We start from the raw sequence: 25,704 nt of genomic DNA, 5'->3' as shown, positions 1-25,704 counted from the left end.
GGGAACCATATCTTTATATGTTGTCATGGAGTGAATTGAAAATGTTTGATCCCTGATGAAATATTCACATTTTTTTCAGTTTAGTGGGAATCAATAATAATTTATCATCATTAGTCCACTGGAGACAATATCCAAGTGTCAAACTACAAAGCTTATCAGCTTCATCCATGTTTAAATTTCCTTTAAAACAGAGGTGTGAGGATGCTTATTGTAAATGGAAACAAGATTGGATTGCAGCCTGGTTCCCAGGATGACTGAATACTTTCTGGTTGAGGCAGTATTAAATAAGATGATTAACAAGAGACTGTATTTTTTTTTTCTTTTGCAAAGTTAATGGATCAGCTTTCAGAGTGAGTTCCAGAAGGCACACATACGGCTACTCAGTCAGTTGGAAAAATGAGTAATGGAAACCTTATGGAAAGTTAACTGTTTTGAAAATGTCCAGATTAGCAGACTGAGTCAGCTGCAATTTCTGGTTATATAGCAGCAGAGAGATATATCAAAAGCAATTCTTCAACCCTAAGTTGCAAGGTTGGTGAGGGGGAGAGGAAAATATGCCTTTGAGACTTCTGAATGTTACTTGCCCTTCCCTGAAAATCCATCAAGGTAACGAGTGGTTCATACCTGTTAAAGGGCATTGCTGCCTCCGTGAAGCACTTAAAGATATGAGCTTTCTTTGAATACAAGGAAACAAAAAGGTCAAGCTAATCTCATCAGGAACCATTGAATGCTTAAGTTTCTTTGACAAGTGTGTATGGTAGATAAATGAGTAATACAGAAAATAGATGATGACAAAGAGAGGCTGAATCATTTTTATGAAGTCTCTGTATATCATATAGGAAAACAAGTTTGGATCACTTCTCTGGAGACCATCTCAATGCTGTATAAAACCATTGCTTCTTAGCTCTCAACTATACAGCTTTGACCTAAAATTGTGAAATAAATACTTTTCATCTGTCTTGATTATCTTTCACTACTTTGTCTTGGTCCAATAACTTAATACTCTTTCCCCATATCTACTTTTAAAATATATTCTCAGCCACTTTGCTATTAGCATTCATAATTAACAACAGCTTTAAAATATATAGTAAGATTTATTTATACCATGACACTCCATGCCCCATAGTTAATCCAATATTAGAATGCCCAGTGTTATCAGTAATTCTCACTCTACTATATAAATTGCTAAATCTTCTCTGAAAGAAAAAGACTCAAACTCTGACATTCTTTATTATGTAATATTCAAATGTTTAGCAATTGAATTTTTGACTATTATTTTATCAAAAAGTGTTTCAGTATTATGTCATGGATTTTTATTTTATACTTTGTAGTATAATCCAATAGTACATTGGCCATCCAGTTAATTTCTTAATTTCAGTTATTATAATTTTAAGAGCAAGAATTTCCACTTGGTTCTCTTTTATCGTTTCCAATTGTTCCTTTCAGATTGTCTACTATCTTATTAAGACCATATATTTTTTAATATATTTTATAATTACTTGAATATAATAGACACAATTTGATAAATATTTTTGCCATCACTGGGTTGGCTTCTATTGACTATCTTTTTAATTTTTTTTATTATGAAACACATTTTTATGTTTCTTTGAGTAACTGGTAATTTTTTAAAACTTTATATTGGATATTGTGGCTTATACATTGTGAAGGTGCTGGGTTCTGTTGCCTTCCTCTAAAGCATTGACTTTTATTGTAGTAGTCAGTTCAATTGCTGCTGATCACGTTGAACTTGGATAAGTTTGATTTTATGTCTTTTATGCCTGGGGAAAGCCCAGTATGTTTTCCAAACCTTTCTAAATTAGCAAGAATCAATCTCCAAACTCAATCTCCTACATAGATGTTATCAAGACCTGGTTTCAGACTGTGTTAGGGTAGGACTATAGAAATCTTATTCTCGAATGAGGACGTAACTCCTAAAGCATGGCCTCAATGGAGTCTCTATTAGATGCTCAGTGTACTAGGGGTGTGTTAGAACAGCAGTGTCCCCAGCATATCTCAGCCTCTAGTATCTATGCTTCATTCTCAACCTCATAGCTGCCAACTTCTGGTAACTCTGTATAGTCTCACTCTGTGTATAGACAGTGCAATCTTAGCCGAATACTTTGGAGGAATTTCTTCTTGACTTCGTTGGATTCCTTTCTTCTATACTGCTCTCATTCATAGATTATAGCTGCTTCATCTGCCCCAAACTCTGATTTTTGCCTTCTCCACTCAGCAGGACCACATGATTTGTTTGGACTCCACTGCATTGCACACAGGCCAGAAATTTGTCCCTAGGGAAAGGACAGCATTGAAAGTGGGACTGCCTTTGTGCATGTCCATTCTCTCCAGGATCATGTTCTTGCATTAGCTGTTGTCTAATTATATAAAAATTTGATATATTTATATGTGTATACACACATTTGTTGGTTTAATTTTCTCTTCATTTACAGTAGGAGGGCTAGTCTGGTAGTATATGGGAAAAATGTTCTCCTAGAAAGTGAGTTGAAGTATTTTTTCATATTTATAAAGTGCTTATTACAAATAATTTCAACCTTCACCATTGACCTTACGAATTTTGCTGTAAATCAAATCTTATTTTTCCATTGTTCTTCCATGTAAAATGAGAGTTTTGTTAGAAAGTGCTGGGGATTACTTATTGGCATATTTTCCCCATTTCTGTAGACTTCTAAGTATTTTGAGTATTTGCAATTTGGATTCCAGACAAATGTTCAGAAAAGAAACACAAAGTGATTGTTTCCAGTGGTTTGTTTAATTGTATAACATCATCTCTGAACCACAATCAGAGTTGTTAAAGCAGAAGCAGCAATTAAAGGAAAATTAACTTGGAACAAATAAATAAAATTCATTTCCTCATTTCTAAAGAATTTTCACTGAAAGATTTCAAGATGAATAGGTCCAGAATCCAAATTGCACTGAATTCTTTCTATAGGTAACTTTATAACTTCATCTTTAAATGCTTTTTTCTGTCCATTATTGAATTAAAATCTGCTAAGTTTATCTACCACGTGTTTTTTAAAACCTAAGAATTACAATTTTAGGTCAGTATGAAAAGTAATTATTATTAACTTGACATTTTTAATAATGTTTTTAAGTGACTGCAATCCACTGTCAGGACACAGCCTTTAATCCTTTGTCCTCTATGAGCATCTTCCATTAGTAAGTTTCTCTTACTTGTTAAGTTCCTACTAGGATGTGTATATCGATTCTTACACAAAGTGTTAATCAAATTATTAATTAAATAGGTACTGATTTTACTTCTCATTTGATCTTTATAATATATTTATTTTTTAAATTAATTAATTTATTTGGTTGTGCCGGGTCTTCGTTGCGGCAGGTGAGCTCCTTCGTTGTGGGAGGCGGGCTCTTCAGTTGTGGCATGGGAACTCTTAGTTGCAGCATGGATGTGGGATCTAGTTCCCTGACCAGTTATTTAACCCGGGCCCCCTGCAATGGGAGCGCGGAGTCTCATCCACTGCGCCATCAGGGAAGTCCCCTCATTTGATCTTTTAAAGATCATAACTAAAAAAAATATTCCTAGAGTTACTGCATTGCCATCTAATGGAATAGATTTCGCTGTAGATGGTTTAGAAGCTCTATGAGCAGATACAGTCTGCTAGCATTGGCCTTTGAAGCTATATAAATGGTTAGGTTAAGGTTCACTTTCAATTCTTTATCCTATGGAACATGACTTTTCTTCCAAGTGATCTTTGGCTTATGGAAAATTTGAGAACTGCCAAGACGTGGCAGAAATGTAGAATACATGTAAGAGAGTAGTGTGAAATGAAGATTAAAATGTAAACAGGTAGACCATAAAGGAAATCGTAAGAAAGTAATTGTTATAAAATGAACCTAGAGAGGAAAATTTCAATAAAGAGTTTAATTTTATCTGTTACTTATCTGACATTATCCAAGAGCCTTTGAAGGATTTTAAGCAAGCATGTAATGAGGTCAGATCTTCACTTTGATATGCCAAAGAGGTATCAACCACCCAAATGCTAGGAATGACTTTCCCAAGGTGAGATGAACAATAGTTGGCTGTGGTGACTGTGTCCTTTATTCTTTCCTTTATTCCAGTCTACTACTCCTTATTGCCAGGCACATTCATCCCCGGGGCCATACAGTCAGAGTTATCTTTCTCGCATTGAAGGACTAGACTGTCTAGAGGATTGATTTTAGGTTCGTATGAGGATAAGTGATTTTGTTAACTTAGCACTCATGAGAAAATGGATTTCAAAACCTCTTCTGTGCTAAGAATGACACATCATTTATTACTTGAATCATTTTAGATAAATGCCTTTATATCTGCTAGTGGGAACTTTTGGTAATTTCTAATGTGATTAAAAGTACAAAGGAAAATTTATTGGGGATATGAAAATCTCTTGACTCCCTGACAGATTCTAGACAAGGAGAAGAGTTTGGAGGATCACGAATAATGGATGTTCAATAGTGACATTCTTCTTTAGGAATATAATGATGAAAATTTAATGATGGAAAATATTTACATGCTTAAGCTATACTTACTATCTATAGTTGATTAAAAGTTTTGTTTTACCCCCAATTTTAATTTTAGTTGCTCACGTATTTGGTGAGCACTATGAATCTTGATATTTTGCCACAAAAATAATAGAATTTTAGATTTGCAAGACTGTTTGGCCCAACATTTTCCCTTTTTATTCTCCTCATTGAAATATCCTCAATTCTCTATTCTGTAAGTGTCAAGATTTTCTAATTTTTCCTAGTATTTACCATTCTTCCTTAGATAAGCTACTTTTAATCTCTTGTACTTTTCAAATGTTTCATTGGGAAATAAAAACATGTTAAGAAAAGAGGGACCAAGGTATGAAAGACAAGGCCAATAACTGAAGAAATTATTATAAAATAAAGGAATTTACCCTCTTCTAATCCAGTCACATAAGAGGTAAGGATTCTAGTACAAAAGAAGGTTATAAGTAGAGCAACTAAGTTCAAATGTACCTTGGACAGGATTTAATTCTGTTTTCCTGACATCATGTATCATTAAAGTCTGCTGTAACTCTAAATTGCCAAAATTTAGATGACACATTTTTATGATCATACTTGTAAGTAGCAGAATAAATTTTAGGCAGAAATGTATTTATTAATTTATTTTCTTTTAGACAGATCTTCTCTTCTGTGACCCACCAACACCCATACAATATTTTATTATTTGTTTTTGGTTAGCTTACACCCATACCATAGAAAATACTTAGGGGATGGAAGCTGGAGAGGAGGGAATGCTATCCAACCCTACCTAGTTTTACCATCTTCTATCACTTCTAAAAAATATGTGTATTCCTCTCAGTTCCTTAACGTAACAGATTTTGGAACTTTAAAGACAAGAAGAGTTTCCCTTATTTCTCTGCTATCATGCAATCATATCTCCCCCTTGAGACAATGAAAGCATAATGACTAAGTAACTTAGGCTAAGGTGTGTCAAAGTGGAGAGGGATGGGAGCTTAAAAAAAGTTCCAAGGGCTTCCCTGGTGGCGCAGTGGTTGAGAGTCCACCTGCCGATGCAGGGGACGCGGGTTTGTGCCCCAGTCTGGGAAGAGCCCACAGGCCGCGGAGCGGCTGGGCCCGTGAGCCATGGCCGCTGAGCCTGCGCGTCCGGAGCCTGTGTTCCGCAACGGGAGAGGCCGCAACAGTGAGAGGCCTGCGTACCGCAAAAATAAATAAATAAATTTTAAAGTTCCAAATGCATTATCCTGTAATGTATATCTTTGCTTTTCCGGCAGTGTCTTTCACATAAAAGTCCTCATTAAACATTTGGCGAGTGAATGAATGACCTGGGATGAACTATGTCTGTACACAAAGTCTGAGGTGACCAGGACACCTTCCAATTTGAGAAAATAATATTAGACAGCTGTGACCCTGGAGAGACTATTGCTTCAGCTGGAGCTCATATAAATTCAGCATGTTAAAGAATGTTAATCTTTTGTTGTTGAATATTCAAAAGTACGGCAACTGGTTAGAAATTGCTTGAAATTTATTTCAGTTTATAAAAGTGTTCCCAGCTTTAAAATGAGCTGCTCCCCAATTTAGCGAAACAATTTTGATGAGGTGATTTTCACATGGGCTTAGAGAGAGGGGGGATGTGTGTGGGAAAAAAAGCCTAAAGAAGTGTGTACGGATGGACAAGTTGTAAAGGTGTCATGGGGTCTACCTAAGGGACTGGTGTCACAGCTCGTGCCTGGCAGCTTTGGAGAAATGGTTGAGGGCTTTAAGGAGAACAAAGTCCTCAAGAGTTGCTTTGTAAATCATGGGGCACAAATAGGGCTGCTTTGATGGTCATTTAAGAATGTGTGAATCTGAATTGGAAGGAAAATTTCTCCATACATATGCAAGGCACAGCGTTACTGTGGTGCAGTGTAGTTTCCAGAGGACCCAACATCACCCTGACATCTTGAAAGTTTTGTCTTAGATGCCAGCAGATGAGCACCAGCAGCAACGGCGGTGATGAGGAACTTGGGGATAATGAACATGGGTGGCGAACATTAGTGGTATTAAGAGCAGGTGAGGAAGAGCATCAGGACATCAATGAAGAGAAAACTCAAAGTACCAGCCAACCAGAGTGTGTTGTGTGTTGGAATGTGGGAAGGTGCTAATGAAGGATGGTGTTTCTTCATAAACCTGGACCTTTGTCATTAGCATCTAAGGGCACAAGCCATAGAAACAAGGATGATTATTCTTAATGCAGCCCCATTTGTACCCACTACTGTCTGACATGATTCACTTGTATATACTTGTTTGTTTTTCAAAAGATTCTTACATTCACTGTCTTAGAAAAGAATTTAATAACTCATTCCAATTCCCAGTCAAGCTGGACTCTTGGCATGTCCCTAGGTTAGGGTTACCAGAGTATCAAATAAAATACAGTACACCTACTATAATTTTAACTTTATATAAACAGCAAATAATATTTTAAGGTAAGAATGTCCCCAATATTGCCTGGGACATACTTAGATTCCCCCACCAAAAAAAGTTGTTTATCTAAAATTCAAATTTAACAAGGTGCTCTGTGTTTTTATCTGGCAACTCTACCGAGATTTCTAGGCCTGTTGCATCAGTAACCTCCATCTGCCAGGTGCCCATCTCACACCCTATATATATATACATATATAGTGAGTTTACACACTTTTTCAAAGAAGAGAGAAGAATTTAAGTGTAGCAATATATAAAATATTAGAGACAGCAAGACACAAAAATAAATTTTACTCTTGGATCTACTATTCACTGACTGCTGTCTATTCCTGAGCTTGGATTTCCTTATCTGTGAATGAGAATGATACACTGTGGTGTCATAGGAACACATTTTATGTTTTTTTTGGTTATTTGTTTTGTTTTTAATGGTAGGGTGATATCAAGGGGTTACATATATAGATATTCATATATATATATTCCGGTTATTATCAACACTTTTAGCTTTAAGAAATGAACTCTAGCTGGGACTACACAATTTTGATCCCACATTATGATAAGAAGATACTGCCCATTTGTTTCATATAAAATGTTTGAAAGAAGTTAATATTCATCTCACTTTGAATAACTCTCTTTGATGCCTGATTTCCAGCAATCCTTTGAATTTTTCTGTTTTCAAAAATATTGCTTCTAGGGGACAGATTGCCATGGTTTCTTCAAATAAAGTCCCAATCATACTTATTTAAAGAGAACTTCATTGTCAAATGGACAGGATTTATTCATCAGAGGAAATAACCACAGCAGAGTGTAGACACAAAGGTTCCAGTACACTGAAACGGTAGCTTGAACGCTTAAGCTCAATTTCAACAATAAAAGGCTTGTGACACTCAGAAACCTCTTTAAACTTCTGAGGTCTCAGTTTCTTTAAATATGAAATCATGGCAACAGAATAGATTTGTGATTCCCAAACGCAGTTGAATAGAATCATCCTGAGATACTTTTCTTTCAATTTTAGATTCCTGGGTTCCACCCAAGACCTAAACGATCTGGCGACCACATCTGGGGAATCTCCCTATGACAATCATTACCTCAGAAAATAAAGACAGTCCAGGAACAGTTGGTAGGCTGATACAAAAAATATGAGTTAATAATATTTATCTAGGGCTTCCCTGGTGGCGCAGTGTTTGAGAATCCGCCTGCCGATGCAGGGGACACGGGTTCGTGCCCCGGTCTGGGAAGATCCCACGTGCCGCGGAGTGGCTGGGCCCGTGAGCCATGGCCGCTGAGCCTGCACGTCCGGAGCCTGTGCTCCGCAACGCGAGAGGCCACAACAGTGAGAGGCCCGCGTACCGCAAAAAAAAAAAAAATTTATCTAATATCAGAAATATAGAGTTAAGTGAAAAAATAATGTCTATAAATAATACTGCACATTGAGACTAAAATGAGATTAGGGAAGTTGCATCATTAATCTAGGTAGGAATAATGAGATTCAAAAAAAACCACATTATGACCAGCAGATCTTGGATATCTGTAATTTTTATCTGTTCCCAAATGATTCTGAAGATTAGCAATATAAAGGAATGGCTGGGTTCTTCCATACAACACACTTTATTTCATGTAAAGTTCTGACTACTATATCTGTTCTATGGTTTCCTTCTACAAAAATGATGACTATTAAATAATTGATAACAATGAAAATGAAAACGTCTTTCATTAGAAAGTCATATGGCAGTCATGCTGGATTTTTAAAAACTACTGACAAATAGACAGGAAGGAGTAATATCTCAGGCAGTCTGTTTTCTATTGTTCTTCATTAGGTGGGACCCTTTCCTTCAAAAAGCAGTTCTCTTTATACTGCTGGAAGCCTTTACAAACAATATACTGCTAAATCAAGCCTCCACGTTTCAAGCCAGTAGAAAAATGAGCTTTGTATTTAGTCCCGCAATCAAAACTTTCTTCCTAAAGGTTTCATGATGTTTTCTTTCACATCTTTTTGTTGAATTTATTGAGCGTTCATGGAGCTCCTATTATGTGTTTAGAACTACATACAAAGAATACAATCATTATGCATGTGCTCATGAAGGTGAAAGAAGATATTTAACACATGAAGAATATATAGCTGTATGCCATCATTAGGAAAAAATAAGTCAAATAGGTGACAAGAGTTTGTGAAGGAGGAAGAAATTAATGGTGGTGGGAGCAATCTAAAAAGCTTGCATGAGAAGAGAGCTCTGAGTGAGCAGAACCGGTTACGCTGAAGGTGCGAAAGGAGATACAGAGAGATGTTGACATTTCGCAACTAAAACCAAATCTTTTTGCCATTGACTTTCAAGCCTTGTAAGAAAACCTCACATGTCAAACACATATTCTACCAACAACCACTCTTTCCAGTCTGAATCTTCCAGATGTACTGAATATTTTATTGGTTTTCCTTTGTCCTTCAATGTTCTATATAAGTTATATAAAATTGAAGTCGTCTTTTTTATATCTTTTAAGTCATTTCTTTCTACATTGCTCTTGATCAAATGTTGTTCAATGTTTTCTCTGGCTAAGTGGAAAGTTCACAAGGAATTGGTACCAGCAGTTACCTCTGCAGTAGCACTGTGCAACAGAACTTTCTGCAATGATGATACTATTCTATATCTTTGCTGTCCAATATGGAAACCACTAGCCATATATTGAGTGCTTGAAATATGGCGAGGCAAATGAGAATTGAATTTTTAATTTTAATTAATTTAAATAGCCACATGTGGTTAATGGCATCCATATTTTGTCAAAATCATCATCGTTGTGGATTTGTTGTCTTTGTAGTTCTATCAGTTATTGTCTCATGTATCTTCTGTGATTAGGTTCGCAAATGTTCAGTGCAACTTGAGCAGGTGTTGGAGCAGTGTGGCTGCTGGACAGGGGAGGGATGAAAAGACATGTGTTTTCACCCGATATCCTCCTTTTTACTGTGTGGATGGATTTCCTATGCAAAGAAAAACAAAAACTATAATAAAAGAAAACAAATTTTTTTTTTTTTTTTTTTGCGTTACGCAGGCCTCTCACTGTTGTGGCCTCTCCCACTGCGGAGCACAGGCTCCAGACATGCAGGCCCAGCGGCCGTGGCCCATGGGCCCAGCAGCTCCGTGACATGTGGGATCCTCCCGGACCGGGGCACGAACCCGTGTCCCCTGCATCGGCAGGCGGACCCTCAACCACTGCGCCACCAGGGAAGCCCAGAAAACAAAATTTTTAAAAAAATGTTGTTCAATGCTTTTGTTTGTTTCTATGACCACCTTTTAACTTTCGACATAAATTCTGGAGCTTCTTAGATAGTTTAGTGTGACCCTTACTCTTTAAGAGAGTTTCAAGTACTTATTTTCCTAATACCTGCATTTAATCATCATTCTCTTTCCAAAACATGGAAAAGTGAATGATGAATTATTTCTACTTCCTTTCTTGGCCAGCCCTGAAGTTCAGTCAAATTGGCATCATTCTGGTATACAATCCATCCAAGTTCATTCTGGTTCTTAGACTCTCTTCACATCACTGAAATATGCTTTATCACAATATTGAATCTACAAGTTCTAGGTAATTACAACTTCTCCCTTAAAACAGTACAGTTTCCACTTTCCCTCCTAAAACTACTGGTCAAATATATGTGTCTTACAAAAGTCCTACCTAGATTAATGCTACAACTTCCCCACCCCAAGTTTAGTCTCAATATGCAGTATTTATTATTTATACATTATTTTTTACCTAAGTCTGTTCTACACTTCTGACATTAGATAAATAGTATGAATTCATAGTTTTCTGTAGCACCAGGACAATTGTTCTTTGAGTGTTTCCGTAATGTGAAGTAGTATTGGTACAGGAAAATTCCCTGGATAGACTTGCCAGATAACATACTGGATACCTAGTTAAATTTGAATTTCAAATAAATAATGAATAACTTTTAGTGTAATTATGCACGTGTGGGTCATACCTGTATCAAAACTATATTAATTATTTATTTTGAATTCAAATTTAAGTGTATTTTTATTTGCTAACTTTGGCAACACTAGCAGGAAATTATTACTGAGACTCCATCCGGCTTCCCCACAGAGACCTGCTTCATGTTTTTTTCCTTCCTCTTTCCCTCCCTTTCTTCCTCTTCTTACTTTGTTCAGTCCCTTCACTGTGAAGTCCGTTCTTCACTTGTTGCTGTCACCCCTGGACCTTTTTTGGTACATACACTCCCTGCCTCTGGTTTCTCACAAGCCATTCTCATCTGACATATTTGTGCATGCTGTCTGAAACCATTTTGCCAGGTCTTTATTACCTGCTCTAAAATCTTCGAGCTCTCTCATGACGAAGGCCAAATTGTCAGTTTAATTTTCAGGCTCCCTCTTAATTAAGGGCATCTTTCTATTCAGTTTCTGTCCCACTAATTTCCCAAATTAGTGCCTCACTCCAAATGCCTTTTAATTAAATGTGTTTACTGTATCTATACCTCCTGGCCAGGCTACTTGTGTGTCTTAGATATGTGTGTCTTCTCATCTGATTACCTTGTCAAGCTCTCATGCACATGCTTTCCTGGATGCTTTCCTATACTTTTTAACCCTTTTGTCATTACTTTTCTGTGAAGTTATCTGTAACAATTACGTTCACACATGATCCCATACTGTATTTCGTTTTTTAAGCAACGTTACCTTTTTGTCCCTCAGTAAAATACTAGTATTTTTTAGGTCAGTGAGTGTGTCCTTTCTACTAATCAAATAGCAGGCATTCAATAAATATGGTTTGAATTGAGTGGAAGAGGATAATGACCTCCTAAAACAAAGCGAACCAATTTCCAGAGGAGGAAACGATGGATGCCACCATCTCCTCTGCTTTGGTTATCCGCTGTGCTGGAATGAGTGCTGCCTTAGTAACAATCAAAGGGGAGTTGAAAAGTGAAAACAAGTCATCAGGCTTTAATCACGCAGCTCAGAGTGAAAGGGCCAAGGCCCTATGATGTTTTAAAATAGAGTATTTTTACAGAGTTCATTTTAGGACTTAGAAGTCTAAAGGTTTACCCTCCTTGTTCTGATTGCTCATCTTGGCATCTCCAGCCTACCTTTCACTTCAAGTTCAGATTCCTACAACTATTGTTCCCGACCATTACAAGATGTTATTGCATTATATTTGAGACCAGATCAGTGGAGGTCAAAGTACAGGATACTTGACTGAAGGTATGACATTAGGAAAATGGGCATTTCAGTAATCATCTTGAACTTGATATGAAGACAAATAATAAGAAACAGGCAACTCAGATCTACTGACTGAGGCCCAGACATGGCCTGATATTTTTTGCTAGTACTGTATCTCTAGAGTTCATATACCTCAATTTACAGGAACATTATTTATTCCTCTCTCCAAGATGATTTGCCAGAATGAGGTCAGAAAGAAATATTAATATGACAATACTGCAGCAAGAAGAAAACTGTTTTACAATTAGCATCAAATCTTAAAGAGGCAGGTGTTTTTGCTTTGCTGGAAAATATTAAATTCAGTCTCCCACTAAGGAGCCTGGTAGAGCTTATTTTAGTGTGTCTAGTAGTAGTGCAGTGGTGACATAAGCGCACCTCTGGTGTCTGAAATCCTAGCTTGACAATCCCCTTAACTTCTCTGAGCCTCAGTTTCATCATCTGAAAATAAGAAAATGTCATGGGGTCTTGTGAGAATTAAAACCAAAAACAGGTGGGGGATGGAAGCCCTGTGCTAATAGTAGCCTCTCAATAAATGGGTACACTTGACTCCACCCCTTACGATCCATCTTTTCTTGCCTATGAAACCTAGGTTTGGGTCTAGGTAGGAACTTGTAAAGTACTTTTATATTGTAAAGCTCTTTCAAGGGCATTGTCTCATGTATTAAAAAAAAAAAACTGCATTGAGAAGCAGAGCTTTCTATCACTATCCTTATATTTGTCAGAGAAAGAAGCTGAAACACAGAAAAGTTGTGTGTTGCAGTGGAAAGAGTCCTAAGCAAGAATCAGGAGAGCTGGTTACATTTTCAACTGAACCACTAAGTACTTGATGCCCTTGAGCACTTTAGCCCTCTTGTGTGTAAAGTAAAAATTCACCTAGTATGGCCTAACTCTGAAAGTCTGTAATGCAGCTCAGAGAGGAACAAAATTATAAACAGACTGGGCTCTTCTGGTTATTAAGTGCTACAGTTTTCCTCACTTGATCACACTGCTTCTTTTGCAGTGATTTGCAGCATTGATTCCCCACATTTACATGAAGAAATATAAATTTCTTTGCCCTTTAAAATCCAACTGCTAAATGTGCGTGTCTTACAGTCAATGTTGCTCAACCACCAATGATTTGTTGTAACTGCGTGGGGGATACACATAAATCAAAAACGCATTTCGAGCTCCGTCCAAATTACAAATTCAATAACTCAGTCCAAGTTATAAATCAAATATCTGACTACTGTGCAACTGTCAATCAACTGAAGTAGATTAACAACCTCAACTGAAGTGACCTGATGAACTGTAGAAGTTATGGGAACTATAAGATTTCAGCTCTAATTTGAAGAGCCCTTCCCAGTGTTGGCAGAATCCTTCTGCCCACTGGATAACAGGAATAGGGAAACTTATAGAACACAAGCCATGGGCTTTACTCAGACTGTCTTTTTGTTCTCACGCCTGCCCTATGCAAAAGGTACTCATCATTATCATTATTTCATAGATGAGAGAATGAAGATCAGGGAGGTCAAGTGGCTTTTCCCATGTCACATGCTACTAGAATATAGAGAAGGACTCAAACTTCCAGAGAGTCTTTCTCTAGACTCTTAAGTGTTCCATGATACTGCTTTCCATACCTTCTAAGTAGAAGGTGACTTGTGGATGGAATTTCACAGTCTATTTATCTTCAGTTGAAAATCACCTCTATGGGAATAGAGAATATAAAAGTTCCAAGAAATCTAAGGTATGTTGGATTTATCTTCTTTAATGATGGAAAAAATTCTTTAATTTTCCTTGGTCAAATGGATTATTTCAGCTTATCAGGATGTGCATTGCACCTGTGTTGTTTTCTTCACTTACAGAACTCCAAGATCACAAAAGACTGCATAATTAGATGCTTTTTCTGATTTTTCTAATGACTTTCTTGAGCCATTTATCCACTACCTGCAGCTTCCTCCCTCTCCAGACACAAGATATGTCTGGCCCTGTCATGGGGTTTTATGAGTATTAAAAATGGAAAAAGAGGATTTTATGCCAATAGCTCAGTATTGTTTCCCATAGATCATAGATTAGGTAGAGATAAATGGGTTTAATTTATAATTATATGTGAGAAGGGTACCTACTGCAAGATGGCTCTGTGTTAGGTACCTTCACATGCATTCTTATCTAATTCTCAAAACAACACTGAGTGGTAGTTCTTATCATCATTGAGATTTCTTTAGTAGTCATGAAGTCTATGGAGTTTCTTGGGAAATACGATGAACATATATGGTCTGTCTTGCAGAAACTTAAGTTACTTTACTGACCCAAAATTCTAGCTTCCGTGAGTAGGAAATGTAAAATCTTAAACACTTACTTGCCATAGGAAATATAGTTCCACAAACATTTATGGAGGTTACGCTTCTCTCCAATCATCATTTCCCACAATTTCATCATTTCCCACAATTCATCATTTCCCACAATTCACCAGCCTCTCACTTGTGACCAACTCTCCCCATTGCATTTAGCATTAGTGCTTTCATGTTGTTTGTACTAGTAGTAGTAGCAGTAGTAGCAGCAGCAGCAGTAGTAGTAGTAGTTATCTCCAGCCAATAAACCTGGATCAAGGTAACCAGTAGCCTCGAGCTCAGAATGACTGGAAGCCATCACCAGCCACAGGCACTCACTCAACTACTGCTTAACAAGAAGATGGAGTATGTCCCAGTTAGGACAGGAGAACATAAAACATGTTGAGGGAAAGAGAATGCTGGATGTTACAAGAATATCAAATAGTAGTAACATGATATTCCAAGGGAGTATAGGAAAAGGAATGCAAGCAATACAGATATTTGATATAGTCACTGCACTCCCTTACACTTCAGGGTGGTATAATCCTTGTCAATCCTCCTATGTGACTGTTATGAAATAAATCAAAGGGTGTGCACATTATTTTGCACATTTCACATTTGACAAAACTGAGGTATGGAGAGGTTAAGTAATTTTACAAGACAGAATGGCTTGCAAACAAGGTAAACTGATCCAGGTATATCCAGCTTTAAAGCTTTTTTCAGTATGGTACAGCTCTGTTACAGAAGCGTCTGCACAGCAAAGGAAACCATAAACAAAAGGAAAAGAAAACCCACAGAATGGGAGAAAATATTTGCAAATGAGGTGACCCACAAGGGATTAATCTCCAAAATATGTGAACAGGTCATGCAGCTCAATATCAGAAAAACAAATAACCCAATCAAAAAATGGGCAGAAGATCTAAATAGACATTTCTCCAAAGACATACAAATGACCAAAAAGCACATTAAAAGATGCTCAACATCACTAATTATTAGAGGAATGCAAATCAAAACTACAATGAGGTACCACCTCACATCAGTCAGAATGACCATCATTAAAAAATCTACAAATAACAAATGCTGGAGAGGGCGTGGAGAAAAGGGAACCCTCCTCCACTGTTGGTGGGAATGTAAATTGGTAGAGCCACTACGGAGAACAGTACGGAGGTTCCTTAAAAAACTAAAAATAGAGCTACCATATGATTCAGCAATCCCATTCCTAGGCATATATGTGGAGAAAAGCATGATTTGAAAGGATACATGCACCCAATGTTCATTGCAGCACTGTTTACAATAGCCAAGATATGGAAGCAACCTAATGTCCGTTGACAGATGAATGGATAAAGATGTGGTACATATGTACAGTGGAATATTCAGCCATAAAAAAGAAAGAAATAATGCCATTTGCAGCAACATGACGGACCTAGAGATTATCATACTAATAAAATCAGTTAAAGACAAATATCACATGATATCACTTATATATGGAATCTAAAAAAAAAGAAAGATACAAATGGACTTATTTACAAAACAGAATACAGATATCAGAAAGCAGACCTACAGATATCAAAAAGAAACTTATTGTTACCAAAGGGGAAAGGTGGGGGGGGTGTGATACATTGGGAGTTTGGGATTAACATAGACACACTACTGTATATAAATCAACAAGGACCTACTCTATAGCACAGGGAACTCTACTCAATACTCTGTAATAACCTATATGGGAACCTGAAAAAGAATATATATATATATATATATGACTAAATCACTTTGCTGTACACCTAAAACTAACACTGTAAATCAAACATACTCCAACGTAAAAAATAAACACAAAAAGAAAAAAAAATCTCAAAAAAGTAGTCAAAAGTAACCTAGACCAAATTAAAGGAAGGCAAGCATAGTTTCTTATTAGTGACTTCTATCTCCAGCCATTCTTAAAATTGCATTATGCAATATTTCACATGATGTATTTGTACAGTTAAATTAACAATAATAGTCGTAGAAGATTAAGAAATAGAAAATTATCTTTGCTCCTGGAACACCACCCTCCCAAAGGTAACTACTATTCTGAATTTAATATTAATAATTTTCTTGATTTTCATGTTTAATTGTGATAAGCTACACATTTCATAACATTTACCAACTTAAGTATACTGCTCAGTAGTGTTAAGTTCATTCACATTTTGTGGTTGATCTCCAGAACTCTTTTCCTCCCGTAAGACTGAAACTCTGTACCCACTCAACAACTCCCATCCTTCCTCTCCCCAGCCCCTGGTAAACAGGATTCAGCCTTCCATCTCTATGAAATTGACTACTCTAGGAACCTCATATAAGTAACGCCATATACTATCTTCCCTTTTGTGTCTGGCTTATTTTACTTAGCATAACGTCCTCAAGGTTCATCCATGTTGTACTGTATGTCAGAATGTCCTTCCTTTGTAATGATATTGAATAATATGTAATGATATAGAATAATGATATTCTATTGTGGATATAGACCACATTTTGTTTATCCATTCATCTGTCAATGGATATTTGGGCTGCTTCTACTTCTTGGCTATTATGAATAATGCTGCTATGAATGCAGGCATGCAGATAATAATTTCCTTGATCTTAATTTTCTTGTGAATGAAAATATCTCTAAACAATGTTATTTACTTTTATATGTTGTTACATCCATGCTTGCAACTAAAGTTTATTTCCCCTGTTAAATTGAATTCCACTGTGTAATACTATTATTTCTTCTGTTGATGGACATTCGAATTGTTTCCACTTTTTTCTTGCTAATATGAGCATGCTAATTTGAACATTCTTGTACATGTGGCCTGGTGTATCTTCTACAAACTTGCTAGTCAACTGTGACTAATGTATGAAAAGCACCAGCAACACTTGGAGTGTTAGAAATGCAGAGCATCAGGCCTCAGCCAGACCTCCAAATCAGAATCTGCCATTTATCAAGATTTCCATAGCATTTGTATATCCCTTAAAATTTGAGCCAAACTTATCTAGAGTGCTACACGATGTGGTAGCCACTAACCACATATGGCTATTGAGCCATTGTGGTAGCCACTTGTAATGTGGCTAGTCTACACTGAGATGTGCTATCGGTGTAAGTTACATACTGGATTTCAAAGACAGTACGAAATGTAAAATATCTTGTTAATAATTTTATGTTGATTGCATAATGAAATGATAATCTTTTGTAAATATTGAGTCAAATGAAATATTTGTTAAAATTATTTTCATCTTTTTACTTGTATAAGGTTATTACCAGAAAATTTGAAATTACATATGTGGTTTGTGTTCTGATTCTATTGGACACTACTGCTCATACCAAGCATTGGTATCTTGGGGCCATAACTTATGTATATGTTAAGCTCCTCTAGGTAATGCCAGAATGGTTGGATTAATTTCATTTCCAATGAGGAAAAGAGAAATCCTGTTCCACATCATCACTATATTTGCTACTGGTAGAATTTTATAATTTTTGTAAACTAATAGTAAATTGGTATTTCACAATGATTGAATTTTGAAATCCTCATTTGTTTTTTTCTTCTAGAAAATTCCCATTCTGTCCATATGCCGATTTTTCTATGGAAGTGTTTGTCTTTTTTTTTAATGGATTCATAGAATCTTTAATTTCTCTGGATAACAATTTCACAAAATTATTGCAAATATACTCTTCTCGGTTATAGACCTTTTTATTGAAGATACATTTTTATTCTTTTTTTATTTCAATGTACTTAAATTTACCAATTTTTTTTCTGAATGTTTTGATGCTGGTTAGGAAATCCTTATCAACCCAGATATCAAAACCATGCATTTTGGCAAAGGTAGCTAAAAAAAGACTCTCCACTCAAATTGCAGATGTTCAAATTCTGGTTCCAGGACTTAATTGCTGCATGATTGGAGCTAGATATTCCACTCCTCTCAGTCTCAAGTTGCTCATCTATAAATTATGAATAACAAAAGTTATAAATAATATTATGGTTATAGAGGATTAAATGAGTTAATATACTTGTTTTTTTATAGAATTTAGGATTGTTTTTCATATTTTAGGATTTAATCTGCCTGAAATTGGATTTTTGTGAATGGTGCAAGGTTCCATAATATATATTAATTATATATATTGAAACTTGTGTGTGTGTGTGTGTACATTCAATTTTCTTCTGACTCAGACCCATCTATTGAAAAGCCCATTACTTCCTCATTAACTGGCCCTGCCATTTAGCTCTGTTATAAATTATTTCTGGACTCCCATTGTATCATCTATTTCCCTGCTCTCAAATCTGTTTCAATGGCCTATTTATAAACTTCCCCAATAATATCTCATTGTCTTATTTACTAATACCTCTTAAAAGTTTTGAAGTCCTTAAGAGAAATTCCTCACATTTTCTTTTTATTCTACAAGAGTTCCTTGAATGCTTGACTTTTGAATTTTCTACACACATCTGGGAATCAACATGTCAATTTCCAGCCCTCCTTGTCACACTCAAATACACAAAACCAATGGGACATTAAATAAAATGCATTAAATCTGTAGATGAGTTTGGGGAGAATTAATATCCTTATGATATTAAATATTCCAATTCAGGACATTCCATGTTTCTTAATTTACTAAGCTCTTTTTCATGTCATAAAGTAGAATTTTATATTCTCCATTAAAAGTATCAATACTTTTGTTAAAATTTTTTCAGGTACTTTAAATAATCTACTATTATTTTAAATGATATATTTTTAATTACAGTTTCTAGCTGAATTTATTTTTCCTTCTAATTACAAATGCAAATTTTGGCATATTGATTTTATATCCAACAACCTTTTATTAATTCTAAAAAATTTTTAATGTCTCTACATCTCTCCATAAACAATTTTAGCATCTGCATATAATTAGTTTGATTTTTCACTCTCAAACCATATTTTTTTGTTTGCTTTTATTCTTATTTATTTTTAATTTTTAAAAATTTTTTAATTTTACTTTTTTATTTTATTTTATTTACATCTTTATTGGAGTATAATTGCTTTACAATGGTGTGTTAGTTTCTGTTTTATAACAAAGTGAATCAGTTATACATATACGTATGTTCCCATATCTCTTCCCTCTTGCATCTCCCTCCCTCCCACCCTCCCTATCCCACCCCTCTAGGTGGTCACAAAGCACCGAGCTGATCTCCCTGTGCTATGCAGCTGCTTCCCACTAGCTATCTATTTTACATTTGGTAGTGTATATATGTCCATGCCTCTCTCTCATTTTGTCACAGCTTAACCTTCCCCCTCCCCATATCCTCAAGTCCATTCTCTAGTAGGTCTGTGTCTTTACTCCTGTCTTACTCCTAGGTTCTTCATGACATTTTTTTTTCTTAAATTCCATATATATGTGTTAGCATACGGTATTTGTCTTTCTCTTTCTGACTTACTTCACTCTGTATGACAGACTCTAGGTCTATCCAATCCACCTCATTACAAATAGCTCAATTTCGTTTCTTTTTATGGCTGAGTAATATTCCATTGTCTCAAGCCATATTTTATTGTATTGTATAGTATTGCATTTATGTCATTATTGTAGTCTTCCTTTGTAAGTCACTACAATGTTAAACAGGAGTTGGATTAGTGTGCATATTTGTCCTCTTCCTGATCCAAAGGAAATTGTTATCAATATTTTCCCATTATATATCATGCTTGTTGTAACTTTTTTATAGGTTCCTGTTATCAAGTTAAGAAAATTCCCTGAATTTGTGAATTGCTCACTTTTTAGCTTTTAAATTCATTTTGAATTTATTGAACACTTCTCTATTTTAGAATGATAATTTATTCTTTTCTCCTAAACATTTAATGTGATAGATTACATTAATTGATTATGGAGCATTACAGTTATTTGAAAGTTGTCATGATGTATTTACTTTTTTATGTTACTTGATTCAGTTTACTTCTTTTTGGTTTAGGTTTTTATAACCTTACCCTGAGTTAGATTGTTCCTTTGTTGTACTGCCCCTGTTTGGATTTTGCATCAAGGTTATCTTAGCTTTTTTAAATGAATTAGATAATTTTCCTCCTTTTTCTATATCTGGAAGAATTTATTTAGAATTTAAATTCTAACAATCAATAATGAGTGATAGAAATAATGTTTCTTAGCCTTATAACTTCCTGGAGGTAATACTTCTAAATAATGAACTAATTTCATTGATGGCTAGAAATTGTAGGTTTTCTGTTTCTTCTAGAGTCAGTTTTGGTAAGTTTTATTTTACTAGGATTTAAAAAGGTTTTGTTCACAGAGTTCATACATTTATTGATATATATTATAACATTTTTACTTTTCCCATCTCTTCAACATCAGTAGCTATTTGTCCTTTTATAGAATAAATGTCATTATATCATTTTTCTCTTTTTCATTTATTAATATTTTCATCTCTTTAATTTTTTCAAAGCACTAGTATAATATTTCGTTGGTCTTTTCTATGTTATGCTTGTTTTTTATTTTATTCCTTTCTGCTATTATTATTCTTTCTTTCTTCTATGTTACTCATGTTTCTCCTGGTTCCCTAATATATCTTATAATGAAAATGCGACTCATTAATTATGAACCATTTTAAGGGTAAGTATTTAATGCTAAATATTTCCCCTTATAAAATGTTTTAGCTTCATCTTTAGCATTTAATCAATAATAGTTTATGTACATTTATTTCTAAATATTTTTATTGACAATTTTGTTTCACCTTTGACTCTTTAGTTTAGAATACTGTATGTGTTTTATTAAAATAACCTGAATAGAAGTGTCTTTTAATGGAAGACTTTTATCTATGTACACTTATTGTGATTGGTAATATATTTAGAAATATTTCTCCTATGTTATACGTTTATATTTGCCCTATTTTTCTGTTTCTCATTTCACTTCAATTTTACCTTTTTGTAGGATACAATTATTATTTTTTATTATTTCATTCTCACACACCCCACTGGAATTCAATCTATTATTATGTTATTTAGTTAAGTTTAATATGCACATCACATATGACAAAGTGCAAAGTTAGTCAATATTTTACCCTCCTGAAAAATACAAGAAATTTAGAATGCTTAACATTTATCACAGTAATCCCTACTTTCACACTATTTTTTAATGTCTGCTTTTATCAATACTATGATTTTGACATAATTTATTATTTTATGTGGTCAAAATCCATCAATATTTGTTTAAATTTTCACATGTTTATCAATTTCTTTGCTCACCAATTCTTATTGTATCTCCAGTTTCCCATTCTGCATCATGTTTCTTACATAGTGTATTCTTTGTAATTTTCTTTAATTAATATTTAATGGTAAACTCCATTGTTGTTTTTCTGAAAATGTCTTTTTTTCCCCCTAATTCTTGGTAATTTTATTCCAGCTGAAATTCTAGGTTTACTTTTACTATTTTTCTAATTATGTAAGATATTAATCTTTTATCTACTGGCTTCCATTGTTGATAATGAAATATCAGTTTTTAGTCTAAACTCAGGTATTGGTATGAGAACTCAGTTTTTGATTTTTTTTTCAACATGCACATCTATTTCCCTGAACTGCATACAAATAAATTCTAGTTCTATTTTCCTTATATCTTTCCTTACTCTTAGATGTAGGATCTATTCTGCTCTTCCTTGAATTGCTCTCTACCCTTTACAGTGTGAATCATAACTCTCTCCAGTGCTTTCCCATTCTGTACCTCACCTCTTAACCTTGGCCAGGGTACCAAAAATATGACCTACGCCCAGAGGAATTTCCAGTCTCTAGGTCCTAGACCTCAGGTTTTGTTCATTTTACCAATAATACAGTTCCATTTCCTCCTCCTCCTTCAAAAATTTAAGGAGTAATTTACATAAGAAAAACTGTTTAAATCTTAACTATATAGTTTGATGAATTTGTGTGAATGTATATTTACATGTATTATAAATACACAATATATACACACACTATATATGTGTATACATACACACATATATACACACATGTATAACTACATGTACCAAAATATAGAAAATTTGTAGCATGCCAGCAGGCTCCCTTTCTCCCCCATATAGTAAATACTTGACAAAGGTAAATGCTATTCTTCCTTCTATCATCACAAATTTTGAACTTTTCATAATGGAATGATACTATAAGCACTCTTTGTGTCTGACAACTCCATGCAACATTTTGTGTTAAAAGATCCAACCGTATGGTAATGTGTAACAGAAATATATTTTTTTTAATTTTTATGTAGTAGTCCACTGTATGAATATACCTCAATTCACCAATTATTCTGTTGATGTACATCTGAACTATTTCCATTATTTTGTTATTATGAATAAATCTATTATGGACATTTCTGTTCATGCTTTTTGATGGGCAGATGCATTTATTTTGGGAGGATGTATACCTAGGAGAATAACTGCCGGGATACAGAATATGTGTGTTTAGCCTTAATAGATACTGTGAAACAATGTTGTTAAGTGACTGGATCAATTTAGACTCCCTCCAGCAATACATGAATTCCAGCTGCTCAACATCCTTGACATACTTGGTATTTTTAGTTTATTTTATTTTTAGTCATTTTGTTCCTGGGCCCCATTTCTAATATGCTGCTGCTGTTGTTGTGGCAATATACCTGTTTTTCCAACTGTAACCAATCAACAGGCAAAATATAGAAACCTGGTTTCTGAATTACTGAATTCCATCTCAGTAGGCACAATAATATAGGCTAGGAAGAGGGAATAAAGCACATACACAGCAGATAGATTGATAGATATAGATAATGTATATAGCATATATGTGGTGATATTATCTACATCTATCTACGCCATTTGTACTTTATGGAATATATATATATATGTATATATATATATATATAAAACATATATATACTCTCCTATGGAAGTAAAAGTGCATAGAAAAAAAGTGAAATGATGTAATCACTTGTTAATTACTGTAATTTTGCATACCAAATAAAAGCCCAGCTGCAACACAGACCAAATTCCAAATATATCAGTTTTAATTAATATGTGATTTCCAACTATGAGCAAGAAACTGCAAAGCACTGCAGGGTATTAAAAATGTGAGGATTAAACAGGCTCTCTTCCCATGGAATTTACCCTCCAAGATAGGGAGTTAGAACTAATCATAAATAACTCTGACAAATGTCAAAGAAAGCAAGAATTGAAAAAGTGTCCTAAGAATGTAAGCTGCATTGTTACATGAACTCAATAAAAGTAGATGTTTAGTTCCAATCACAGAAATCAGAAAAAAGTGGATAATGAATATAGTATTTTATTACTTGAGGGAAGCAGAGGGTTTCAATTAGCAGAAGTAAGTGTTAGAGGATTTTTTAAGTTGAAGGAAGAGCATCAGAAAAGACACTGTCATTGTGTTAGAAAAGTCAGTGGACTGATTGATTTAAAATAGAAAGACCGATTCCATTTGGTTGAAATAGAGTGTTATGGAAGAATAGAACTGTCTGTGGCAAAGAGATGGAATTTTTACTGAATAAACTATAGAAAAAAGGGAGGAGAAGAATGAATGAATTCATGATTCTACTAGTAAGTTAAAAAAAAAAATAGAAGGTGGTTGCATCACAGTTTCCACATCTATTGCATTACTGCATATCTTGTGAGTGAAGCACTGACTGCCTTTTTTTTTTTTTTTTTAACCACTGTATGTTGTAGAAAAACAGCCTTGGAAGCTGGAGCTCTCTCAGAAACAAAGGAGGGACCTACTTACAGTCCACTTTAACAAAGAATATCTCTTTCTGGGACAGTGAGCAGGTTTGCTTGCAGCATATCAAGAAAAAAATAAAAGTTTGAATCCCCTAAATTCAGGGATCCTCAGCTGTGATGTGTAAGCACTGTGAGTGCAATATATCTGGTACCTTCCCATCTGATTTGTGGGACTTGAAGGGCAAGGCTGATGCAAACAGGATGCTCATGCTGCTTCCTGTGCCATGGGTAAGAAGTTCCTTTCTCTCTCACCCAGGATTCTCGTGTTTTCTACAATCATGCCTGTAACTTTAACAAAGTAGCTTATTATAGTCCAAGCAGTGTAATATCTCAGCCTCTTTATGAAAAAAAAGGAAAAGAACAGACTCTCTTCAATAAATGGTGTTGGGAAAACTGGATATTCAAATGCAGAAGAATGAAATTGGACTCATCTCACACTATATACGAAACTCAACACAAAGTAGATTAAAAACTTAAATGTAAGATCTGAAACCTTAAAATTACTAGGAAACAACATAGGGAAAAGGCTTCTTGATGTAGTCTAGGCAATGATTTTTTTTTGATATGACACCAAAGGCACAGTCAAGAAAAGAAAAATAAAACAGACAAGTGGGCTTGCATCAAACTAAAAATCTTCTGTGGAAAGAGCAAAGGAAATAATCAACAGAATGAAAAGACAATCTATGGAATGGGAGAAAATATTTGCAAACCATATATCTGATAGTGTTAATATACAAAATATATCAGAAACTCATACAACTCAATAGAAAAAAATGGTTAAGTAACCTGAATAAACATTTCTCAAAAGAAGATGTACAAATGGTGAACAGGTATATATCAACATAACCAATCATCAGGAAAAAGCAAATTACAATTAGCAAGCACTTCATATCTGTCAGAATGACTATTATCAAGAAGGCAAAAGATAACAAAAGCTGGCAAGGATGAAAAGAAAAGGAAACTCTTGACACTGTTGGTAGGAATGTAACTAGGTAGAGCCATTATGGAAGAGTATGGAGTTTCCTCAAAAAAATAATATTAGAACTTTTATATGATCTGGCAATCCCACTTCTGGGTATATATCCAAAGTAAATGAAATCAGGAACTCAAAGAAATATCTATGCACCCATATTCACTGTAGCACTATTCTCAATAACTAAGATATGGAAACAACCTAAAAGTCTACTAAAAGTCTATCAGTAGACAAATGAATAAAGAAAATGTGGTACACACACACATACACACACACACACACACACACACGCATATAATTCAGCTTTGAAAAAGGAGGAAATTCTACCATTTGCAACAACATAAATAAACCTGTAGGACATTATGCTAAGTGAAATGTCAGATACAGAAAGACATATCCTGCATGATCTCACTTATACGTTGAATCACTAATTATTAGAGAAATGTAAATCAAAACTACAATGAGGTATCACCTCACAACAGTCAGAATGGCCACCATTACAAAATCTACAAACAATAATGCTGGAGAGG

At 34.9% G+C, this 25,704-nt stretch overlaps 1 long non-coding RNA gene across 1 annotated transcript in view; it reads right to left on the bottom strand.

Moving 5' to 3' along the window:
• The window catches only part of LOC137228673 (uncharacterized), a 162,177-nt gene that overhangs the window by 36,313 nt on the left and 100,160 nt on the right, over positions 1–25,704 (bottom strand). The gene's annotated exons all lie outside the window — the stretch shown is intronic.

This window comes from Pseudorca crassidens, chromosome 8, assembly GCF_039906515.1.
Source record: "Pseudorca crassidens isolate mPseCra1 chromosome 8, mPseCra1.hap1, whole genome shotgun sequence".
Classification (NCBI taxonomy): Eukaryota; Metazoa; Chordata; class Mammalia; order Artiodactyla; family Delphinidae; genus Pseudorca; species Pseudorca crassidens.
Note: the sequence above shows the minus strand (reverse complement) of the source record. Positions and strands in the feature narration are given on the sequence as shown.